Here is a 12,324-nt window from a genome sequence, read left to right as displayed (position 1 = left end):
CACCCTGAACCGTGACAATGCACACATATACAGACTCACAATCTCTTGTTATCTGTCATGTTGATGCAGACACTACACAACTAATCACAGACTTGGTGCATTCAATTATAGTCAATTATAATAATCATTCCTCTCCCTGACTGTTTCCGAATACATTCTCACACAAACGGCAGCGTGAGAGTTGACTCTTGACAACATGCCAACAGACAACAGGAAAGAAAGGCTTGCGGATGTTTTTTTGCACAGAACAGGAAAACATAAGAAAAAAAGAGGTGAAAAATGTGGACGAGACAGTGCTTGGGGAGATGTGCAGTTAGATGTTTTCTTTTTGTTGTTGTTGTTCCCACTTCCCAAACCCTTTCCTCTTGCGCTGATTGGCTGCTGGTCATTTGTGCTCTTTTACACACAGGCAAAACCCATCATGGCGTCTGTTAAATGCAAAAATGCTAAATGTCGGCTTGAAATGGATTTTGCAACCGACTTTACTTCTATATCGTGATGGATTTCTGAGTAAAACAGCTAATGAAAAAGATACAAACAGGACAAGACTTGATTAATTTCATTCATTTTAAGATTTCAAAGAAAAACAAAACAAATTATATAAAACCAGGTAAATGCATAGATGAATTATTTATAAGACCAGCAGCTGTGGTCGGTTGCATAAACTGCTTAGACTGGTCTTAAAAGTTAGTCACAAGTTTTTTTTTCTTCAAGTCTGGTTCTAGTTTTTAGAAGTTGGTTACAAAAAAAACTAGTTTGGTCTATTATGAACCTGAAAAGTAGGACGTGACTAACTACTAGCTGGTCAAACTAGCTTTTAAGACTCATTCTTAACATAGTGGCTACGTTTATTTAACTGGTACTAACATGCATTAGGAAAATAAACAAGGTAATTTTTGATTTCATGGCAACTTTAATTCAAAGAGAGAGTGGAATATGGTCATAGAAAGCTTCATTATGAGTTGTTTGACTAAGATAAAAAGTGGACCTAAGGGGAAAACACTACTAAGCAGGATCATTCTTATGCAGACAATCTTTTGTTAGCATGTCAGGACGTCATTTAGCAGCGGATCCAAAGCGACTGCATGGCATTTACTTAATGCCATGCCCATGAGCAATGATGCCAACCTTCTGAGGGAGGCAAATTCCATTAACATTACTTTGTCATGGCTACAATATATTTTTAATGGAAAGCAATATACATCATTTACATTTCTCTGGCCAGTGAGAAATATGTATGTCCAGTATATGTTCTTAATTCGCTATGCATTCACAAATCAAAATCAAAATTTAATTACTATTACTAATTACATGAATAATTAATATGAGACCATTTGCTTTGACTAGGTTTAACGGCCCTTAAGAATACTTTTGGCTTTCTATGACTTTCAGAACATAATATGAGCCTGCTCTTGTTTGGACATGAAAGGATATGGACTTATTTGTGGACTTATCTGTCTCTCTGTGGCTGTCAACAATCTGGTTCAGGTATACTCTATGTTATGGGGACAAAATGTCCCCACAAAGATGGCAATATCCAAAATCCTTGTCCTTGTCCAGCTTATAAATCATACAGAATGATGGGATGTTGTTTTTTTAAATCTAAAAATGCAGAACATTTTCTGTGAGGGTTGTGTTTAGGCATAGGTTTAGGGTGAGGGGAGAGAATATACAGTTTATACAGTGTAAAAACCATTATGTCTATGGAATGTCCCCAGATAACATGAAAACCCAATGTGTGTGTGTGTGTGTGTGTGTGTGTGTGTGTGTGTGTGTGTGTGTGTGTGTGTATGTGTGCCCTTGTTTATATTACACTGTGGGGACCAAATGTCCCCATAAGAATAGTAAAACCTGAGATCACCTACATTGTGGGGACCAGCCAGCGTTCCCCACTTTTCAAAAGGCTTATAAATCACACAGGATGAGTTGTTTTGAGAAAGTAAAAATGCAGAATGTTTCCTGTGATGGGTAGGTTTAGGGGTAGGGTTAGTGTAAGGGGACAGAATATACAGTTTGTACAGTATAAAAACCATTATGTCTATGGAGAGTCCCCACAAAGATAGTGAACCAGACATGTGTGTGTGTGTGTGTGTGTGTGTTGGATGGTGGTGAATGTGGGCTTAGGACTGTCACACAGAGCTGTTCCTCAGTACAATTATTTCCACTTTTATGGTAAAAGCAATATTCAGTGTTTATCATCCATTTATGCTGTAGCATAATGAGGCATGAAATAGACTTTCTTTTTCCCTTGACCTGTCCCCTGCCCCTGCCAACATGTTCCCAAATGAATAGCAACTTGAACTCAAAAAACAACAAAGAAAAGTCTACAGTGTAAAATATTTTAGCTCAGTAACACTGAAACCTTTAGATTTTTTTTTAACTTTGAATTTCTTACTGATGGAAAAGGAAGTTAAAACTATAGCAGAAATTTCTGTAACAAGTTACATAGTAACAAGCATCAAGATTTTTTTTAAGCGGTGTGTGTCATGGACATTAGGCAGCAAATGTATATAATTTATGTAGAAGGCGATACCAGAATGTAACTAATTATAACAGCATGTTTTCCTAATATTTGTGTATTTTTATGCTCATTAGAGTCCTGCATCATTAGCTTAGCAACATGCTCTTGAAATCAATTGAGTCGAGTACACTCCACATGAGGATTAGCATGACGCCACTGCAGTGTTCAAAATAAGGTTTCATTTCAGTTAGGATGAGGCCTTAGAAGGTGAAGGCAAAGGTTCAGTGTGGTTCAGTACAGAACCCCTAGGGTTCCTGACTCAATATTAAAGAACGCTTTATGACAAAAAGGTTCTACATAAGGAAAAATGTCTGCATAATACTTATGTTTAACAGGTTATTTTCCCCTTCTATTGATAAAATAGGTTTATGAGCAAAAAAATAATTCCTAAAATGTAATTAAACCAAGATATTAATTCAAACTAAATCCATAAAATGATCTCATGATGGAAAACCCCTAAAAGTTTCTACATATATGAAGCGCCTGACAGAATCCTTTAAGGTTCTACAGTGGGGAGAACAAGTATTTGATACACTGCCGATTTTGCAGGTTTTCCAACTTACAAAGCATGTAGAAGTCTGTAATTTTTATCATAGGTACACTTCAACTGTGAGTGACGGAATCTAAAACAAAAATCCAGAAAATCACATTGTATGATTTAAGTAATTAATTTGCATTTTATTGCATAACATAAGTATTTGATACATCAGAAAAGCAGAACTTAATGTTTGGTACAGAAACCTTTGTTTGCAATTACAGAGATCATACGTTTCCTGTAGTTCTTGACCAGGTTTGCACACTCCTCCATACAGACCTTCTCCAGATCCTTCAGGTTTTGGGGCTGTCGCTGGGCAATACGGACTTTCAGCTCCCTCCAAAGATTTTCTATTGGGTTCAGGTCTGGAGACTGGCTAGGCCACTCCAGGACCTTGAGATGCTTCTTACGGAGCCACTCCTTAGTTGCCCTGGCTGTGTGTTTCGGGTCGTTGTCATGCTGGAAGACCCAGCCACGACCCATCTTCAATGCTCTTACTGAGGGAAGGAGGTTGGCCAAGATCTTACATTTACATTTAGTCATTTAGCAGACGCTTTTATCCAAAGCGACTTACAAAGTAGGACTAGATTAAGCGAGTCATCATGAAGAGGCAAAAAACAAAAAGCAGCGCAAGAAGTGCTCAAGATACAAAGTTCAGGCATTATTCAGAGTAGCATAAGCCCGATAAGTGAGGTTTAGAGGGAAAGGGGAGTTTTTTTTTTTTTTTTTTATGTGGTTAAGTGTTCACGGAAGAGATGGGTTTTCAGATGTTTTTTGAAGGTTGTCAGGGATTCTGCATTCCGGATGAGGGTGGGGAGATCGTTCCACCAGCATGGAACTGTGAATGAGAATGTTCTGGAAAGTGATTTTGTGGCTTTCTGGGATGGAACCACGAGACGTCGCTCGTTGGCCGATCGTAGGCTTCTGGTAGGGATGTAGACTCGTAGGAGTGAGTGAAAGTAGGAGGGAGCTGAGCCTGTGATAGATCTGTAAGCAAGCGTCAATGCCTTGAACTTGATGCGAGCAGTGAGAGGTAGCCATCTTGCGATACATGGCCCCATCCATCCTCCCCTCAATACGGTGCAGTCGTCCTGTCCCCTTTGCAGAAAAGCATCCCCAAAGAATTATGTTTCCACCTCCATATTTCATGGTTAGGATGGTGTTCTTGGGGTTGTACTCATCCTTCTTCTTCCTCCAAACACGGTGAGTGGAGTTTAGACCAAAAAGCTCTATTTTTGTCTCATTAGACCACATGACCTTCTCCCATTCCTCCTCTGGATCATCCAGATGGTCATTGGCAAACTTCAGACGGGCCTGGACATGTGCTGGCTTGAGCAGGGGAACCTTGCGTGCGCTGCAGGATTTTAATCCATGACGGCGTAGTGTGTTACTAATGGTTTTCTTTGAGACTGTGGTCCCAGCTCTCTTCAGGTCATTGACCAGGTCCTGCCGTGTAGTTCTGGGCTGATCCCTCACCTTCCTCATGATCATTGATGCCCCACGAGGTGAGATCTTGCATGGTGCCCCAGACCGAGGGAGATTGACCATCATCTTGAACTTCTTCCATTTTCTAATAATTGCGCCAACAGTTGTTGCCTTCTAACCAAGCTGCTTGCCTATTGTCCTGTAGCCCATCCCAGCCTTGAGCAGGTCTACAATTGTATCCCTGATGTCCTTACACAGCTCTCTGGTCTTGGCCATTGTGGAGAGGTTGGAGTCTGTTTGATTGAGTGAGTGGATAGGTGTCTTTTATACAGGTAACGAGTTCAAACAGGTGCAGTTAATACAGGTAATGAGTGGAGAACAGGAGGGCTTCTTAAAGAAAAACTAACAGGTCTGTGAGAGCTGGAATTCTTACTGGTTGGTAGGTGATCAAATACTTATGTCATGCAATAAAATGCAAATTAATTATTTAAAAATCATACAATGTGATTTTCTGGATTTTTGTTTTAGATTACGTCTCTCACAGTTGAAGTGTACCTATGATACAAATTACAGACTTCTACATGCTTTGTAAGTAGGAAAACCTGCAAAATCGGCAGTGTATCAAATACTTGTTCTCCCCACTGTATATAGAACCTTATCATCTAATGCCGAGCCACACTAGACTTTGAGGATGCAAAATTTCTACGGACACTGCAACGGTTGTGATCAAGTCACACTCTGCGAAGCCTTTTTTATAAACATAAATTCAACATATGACAAATAATAATATATCCAAATAGTAAAAATATAAAATCTACTGGACTTTACTGCAAAAAAAAAAAACATACAATTTTTTATTCAGCTAAGAGGTCACACGACTTTACATGATACGCATTCGCAGGACAGAGTTCACCAAACTTGAACTTTGGAATGCGCTGAAATGCAAAACTTCTGAGGTAACCAAATACAACTCCGCCGCTACTGTAGACTGCGTATAAATACAGGGAACACATTATAACTAATGCAATGTGATGAAAGGGTAGTTTGATTTCTAACATTATTCTCTCAATAGACATTTACATCGATAGTCTGGCGTTATCATTTATTTGCTTTTGGTGTACTGTGGAGTGGGTAAAACTGTTTTTAATGGCAGGCTAACGTGCACTGTTGACTCGCGCTAGCCTATAGGCGAACTATCCAAAAGTAAGGACTGGATTAATTTTTTTGAAAATTGTCTCCACTGATGAATAACAACCAGGCTCACTTGAAAATGAGGTCCGATGTCGAAAATCCTGAACCACCCCTTTAATAGTGATTTTGAATCATCAGAGCCTTAGAATGAAAACATATCCTCCAATACTCCTAATGAATCTGCTTTCTATCTCAGATGCTACCTTTACAAGCAGTAAGTGGACAGATTGATGACAATGTTCTCTTTCCACAAGCTCATAGTCACTTCAGATTGTCAAACTTAACAGCACAGCTGTCGCAGCACAACTCAACATTTGAGCTACAGTTATTTCCTTATTCCATAGTGATTTGGGACGGGATTAGGATCTCTGTAAATTTACTAAAATGGTGTCTACTGTCTGGATGAGGGGTTATGGAAGGTCATAGATGCATATGCACCACAGCACACAAAACCCATGAAAAAAAAAACATAATTATGTAATCGCTTTTACATTATGTATATAATCAAGCATTGAGGTAGGCTAACACTTTCATTAGGGTTACACTTTATTTTAAGGTATCTTTCAGGTATCTATACACTGTAATTATACATTTACAGTTTTTCTCAACCGATTTGACTCATTTCTCCAAAACTGGTCACTGTTCTCAAAACAGTTAATACAGTAATCTGAACACTTCGTAATTGTCCTAAACAGGTTGTAAAATTCCATTCATTTCCTGTGAATTACAAATCACATGCATCATTTTCTCATACAGCCAGTTCATACAGCCAACCAAAACTTTAATATGTCAGGAAAAAACAATTGCAGCTCTTTTTATTGGTTTTACAAAAATCACAATAATTTGTGCACCATTTTTCCAAACACAACAAACCAAAAACTGTTATTTGTTAAATTCTCAGTTGCACTTGGAATGTTCTCAATTAGCCACAAATAAATATCTGCTGAGTTAGTAATAATCACGACACAGGAAATGCAAATTTCCTAATTGTTTACACAGCTATCTCAATTACAAAAACTGTAAAAAGGGAAAAGAAAAATGGCAAAAAAAAAAGAAGAATGGGAAAAGGAAGAGGTGTAAGAGTGAGAGGTTTTGGAGAGGTTTTAGAGGAAGAGTTTACGATTTCACCATTCAGCATCAGAGTGGTTTGAGCATCACCCACGTTTCAGGATGATGTTCCTTCCAGCATGTTCTCCAATTGGAGATGGAAAGTATATGATCACAACCCTTACAACCAAGTAAGTCTTCTTCAAGCGATGGAAGAGGCCTGTGGTGAAGTTGAGGCACAAGGATGGATCCAGAATTCATGGCTTTTTTTCCCCACGATGCACGACTCATGAAAATATATGCTGTGATATTGATGAAAGTCTTTGACCAGATGTAAATGAGAGGCAAGATCTATAAAGGTCATTAATTTAATGATTGCAGTATATTTATTTATTTATTTATTTATTTTTTTGGGGGGGGGGGACTCATCATTATACAACTAAACTCGTCATTAAAGAACTTTGAAGAACATGATTAAAGAACACGAAAAACATGTATTATTATCTACAACAGAATTGATCAAATCAACAGAGTACTACACACTTGTAGTTTTGATGTTACTATTTATGTTTTTAAATGCATTACTAGAATAAAGTGCAGTTCTTTATTATGCATTGAATACTGAAATGTTTTGCCAACATAAAAGTGTGTTTAGTTTGCTGTGTTAATTGTTTTGAGAGCACTACATTAATTTTGAGAAATGTGTCAAATTAATTGAGAAAAACTGTAAGTACTGAGTAATATTAAGTAATTACATGTACTTACTATAGGCTTAGGATTAGGTTTTGGTTTGTTTTAGGGTTAGTTGCATGTAATTATGCATAATTTATAGTTATTACTATAGTATAACTGCATGTAATAATGACACTAAAACACTAAAATAAAGTGTTACCGTTAATAGTTCATCACTAGTTAATGTATTAAGTATCATGGACTAACAGCAAACTGAATTTATTAATATAGGTTAATGTGAATAAAAAAATATTTTTGTATAGGGTCTATGGGAGGGTTAAATGTTTTTTTTCAGGTCTTTCGATCTAATGGACAAAAAAGTTTGCATAATTTACATATGAACGTGCCCAGAGACGACGGAAGAAAACAAAAAGGACAGCTGCTTTTGTTTCTGCTCTGACAGCCGCAAGACCAGCCGAACGCTGTGAGTGTGTGTTAGAAATCAGGAATGGTGAGAGAATATTGTGCTTGGCACGTTTTTCATCTTCAAACCAAACTTGGGTCTTCAGCCGACAAAAGTTCAAATCCCATCTGGCTAGCGTTCTTCCCATAATGTTCACGCATTAGGTCAGTAGACGGAGAGTAGATGGTCTTTCACGGCTGTTCGAACACATGAGCGTTTACACTACAAAAGCAATCTGGTCTAATATGTTTTCGTCTACCTCTGGAAGCTCAAAACATTGTAGACCCCGTTTACACCTGTGTTTAGTGTTGTACACTTGTTATCCGATCAACCAAATGCATCTTAATACCAGGTGTAAACAGGGCCTAAATGTTTTAGATCAAGTTCCTGTCTTCCACCTGTCAGACTTGTGGTCTGCACATGACTCAAAATGCTCCGCTTTTATTCAGGTATCAAAGCTGCAGTCGGTTAATTTGACGGATGAACTTCCGCATCTTTTTTGTCGTTTCAAATGTGATAAGACCTTACAGTTTCATTTACGTCACCATCTTTGATAATTCTTTAGTCATTGACACTTTGGTTACAGTTGATGGATCCAGTTGAATGCTCATACATACAGTATATCAGGATATTTTGACACTCAAATTCTCAAAAATGGCTTTAGTAAAAAACAACAACAAAGCTATAAAAACAAGAAAAAAAAGTTTCTAAAGTTATGTCATTTGAATTTGTTCATGCATGAGCACAAATTGAAAAGTCTATGCATTGAATAATGGCCTAGTAGCATTTTTATTCGGGGTAGGTCGGCCTACTTAATTCCTTTTATGTTGTGATTATTTTACTTCATTTCTGTGTAAAGCACTTAGAATTACCATTGTGTATGAAATGTGCTATATAAATAAACTTGCCTTACTGTAATGATGTAGCCCAGGGGCCTCTGGTTATCTAAAGGTGCTTTTGCATTGCAGCAATAGCAAACCACAGTCATCAAAATCAAGTCCCATGACCCCTGCCCTACATTATTTCTGGTTCGAGAAGCCGTTTGACTCAGATATACGTCACAATAGGGAAGAAAAGAATACTATAACTTCTGTTTCATGCCAATTCTAACATATTGACCAATAAAGTGTTAGCAAGAAAGAAATGTATTAATGTGAAGCTATTGTATGATGATACAGTGAGTGCTCTGCGCAGTTTCCAGGATCAGAATCTCTTTGATTTAATTTTCCTCTTATGGAATCTCAGATGGGATTCCAGATTATTTTTCCCATGAGAGTTGGCAAAAAGGTCAAAGCCCATAATGAAGGTGCACTGAAAGTATTGCAAAGGAAACTTCAACTAAGTACAAATTACTCAACAACCTTTTACTGGCCAATTTAAAGTTACTTTTTTTTTTTTTTTACTTAGTTGAGAGTTTACTTAATTTTTCTCTTGCAAATTTTTGCACAAAGATTTGTCAAGTAAATTTCATATAGAATTAAGTCAATTTTACTTATTGTTTTTTTCTGTGTCAATTGCCAAGTGCACAACTAAAGGGAACACTAATCACCATTATGCATTTATATATATCAGTGGTGGACAAAGTACACAAATTAAGTATTTGAGTACTTAAGTATATTTATAATATAAGTATATTACTCCAGTAAAAATATGAAGTATTCCTTTTTAATTTTACTTGAGTAAAAGTACAAAAGCGGGGTCCATCTAGACACACTGATGGATGTTTTATGTTATTACCAAAACTTGTTGTACACTGATAGCTACACTACTCATTACTGATCATTCAAGTGTACCATATAGTAAACAAAATGCGTAAAAAACTGATTTGACAAATATAAACATAAAATCAGACATCACATAGGTCAAAATGTGTAAAGATTTTAAGAAGAACGCTATGCAAACATACTAGTTTTATATAATTTGAAACTGCTACGGCAGCAGGGAAGATGCGTGAACATTGATTTACATTGTTTTAATGCTATGCTTAGTTTTTTAACTAAAACCTACCCTGTTCAGACAGTAATAGGCTACACAAATATGGACTACATTCTACCTGTCTACATTCAAGCATTTCATGCTGGGTCAGGCGGGGGCCAGTTCTCCTCTGGCCAACGAGCGAACGGTGTATGATTATGATTCAGGCAGCATTACAGGTCAGAAGTCAGATTGGATCAGAACATTCAGAATATTATCCAGTTCCATCTGGTTGGAAGACGGAGACATCACGCCGGTATGGAGACGACTTTGTTGAGGATCAGTGCCAATAAAGTATGACCTCAGGTACCTACCGATTTCTTGGATCCTCCGCTCTGTCTGGTCGTTGGTTTGGGGATGATAACTGGATGAGAGACTGATGGTGATACCGAGAAGTTTGAAGAAGGCTTGCCAGACACGGGAGATAAACTGAGGGCCTCTGTCGGAGACAATATCTTCTGGGAGACCAAAGTGACGAAAGATGTGTTGAAATAATATTTCTGCGGCTTCAAAGGTGGTAGGAAGTCCTTTTAGGGGGATGAGCTTACAGTATTTGGAGAACCGGTCGACTATGCCGAAGATGCAGGTATGGGAGTTTGAAGATGGAAGGTCGGTCATAAAATCGATGCCCAGATGGGACCAGGGACGGTTGGGTATAAGTAATGGTGTGAGTTTACCTTCTGGGAGTCGACGGGGAGTGTTGCGGATGGAACAGACTGAGCATCCTCTGACGTATCGGGAGATATCCTGGGCCATAGAGGGCCACCAGTAGCATTGGCTGAGGAGCGAGAGGGTTTGCTGGCTCTGAGTCCATGAGGGACAGACGATAGGTCGATGGTACAAAGATACGTCCCTCAGGGCCTCCCGGCGGAGCAGGTTCGGTCAAAGTGGCTTGATGTGTTCAATGTTCAATGTTCAATTTATTTATAAAGCACACAATAATACAACAGAAGTTGACCACAGTGCTGTACAAAGAGTAAGATAACAATCATAAAAACACATTTAAATTCTAAATATTGCCATAGACAACCTCATAATCTAAGCGGCACTGATATAATTACCTATTACACCACTAGCACAGCACTCATGAATGATCAAATGCCAAAGTGAAAAAGTAAGCTTTCAGATGTCGTTTGAACTCTGTAAGAGAGGAACATTCTCTGATATAAGGAGGTAAACTATTCCACAGCTTGGGAGCAGCGGCTGCAAAAGAGCGATCTCCTCTCATTTTCCTATACGTCCGCGGGACTACCAAGAGGTTTAATGACTCGGAGCGCAGTGCTCTCTTTGGTTTATTCACCTGGATTAAATCAGCTATATATGTCGGAGCACTACCATGTAGGGCCTTAAAAACAAATAAAAGTATCTTAAAATGAATCCTATAGAAAACCGGCAACCAATGTAGTTCTCTTAATGCAGGGGTAATATGCTCATTTTTCCGAGTGCCTGTTAATAACCTTGCGGCCGCATTTTGGACTAGTTGCAGTCTGTTTAAACTTTTGTGTTGAATACCATAATACAATGCATTACCATAGTCCAATCTTGAGAAAATAAATGCTTGAACTATCTTTTCCAGGTCCTTCCGTGTTACAAAGGACTTAATTTTAGTGATTAATCTTAACTGGAAAAAACTCATTTTGACTACTTGATTTATCTGTTTATCAAATTTCAGTGCACTATCGCAGATTATACCCAAGTTTTTTACTTGATGCCTCAGATAAGGGGATAGTGTGCCTAATTTAATATTAGATGTGTCCGTGGACTCTGAGGGACCAAATAAAATCATTTCAGTTTTTGATTCATTTAGACACAAAAAATTTGCAGACATCCACCTTTTTATCTCCCCAAGACACTCTGCCAGCCTTTCAACAGCAGCAGGGACAGTTGGTTTTAAGGGTAGATACAACTGAGTATCATCTGCGTAGCAGTGAAAAGAGACGTCATATTTACTCATGATCTGACCTAAAGGAAGCATATAAAGAGAAAAGAAGACTGGTGCTAAAATAGATCCTTGTGGAATACCGCATGATAAAGGCGCTGAGCTTGATGTACATTCTCCCATTTGCACTGAAAAACTTCTATTTTGGAAGTAGGACTTAATCCAATTTAAGACAATACCTCGGATACCTACATAGTTTTCTAAGCGTGAAATTAAAATATTGTGGTCAATTGTGTCAAACGCTGCTGTAAGATCTAATAGTAGAAGTAAGGTTACATCCCCATTGTCTGTGGCCATAAAAACGTCATTAAATACTTTTAATAATGCAGATTCTGTACTATGTTGTTTTTTGAACCCCGACTGAAAAACTTCACCGATAGTATTGTCAGTAAGGAAAGACTCAAGTTGGATAAAGACTGTTTTCTCCAGGATCTTAGCTAGATAAGGAAGCTTTGAGATTGGTCTATAATTGCACAGTACACTCTTATCTAAGTTTGCATTTTTCAGCAACGGATGCACTATAGCATGTTTACAATAAGTTGGAACAATTCCAGACA

The sequence above is a fragment of the Abramis brama genome (assembly GCF_963993115.1).
Source record: "Abramis brama genome assembly, chromosome: 17".
NCBI classification, from domain to species: Eukaryota; Metazoa; Chordata; class Actinopteri; order Cypriniformes; family Leuciscidae; genus Abramis; species Abramis brama.
This window is presented reverse-complemented; position numbering follows the sequence as displayed.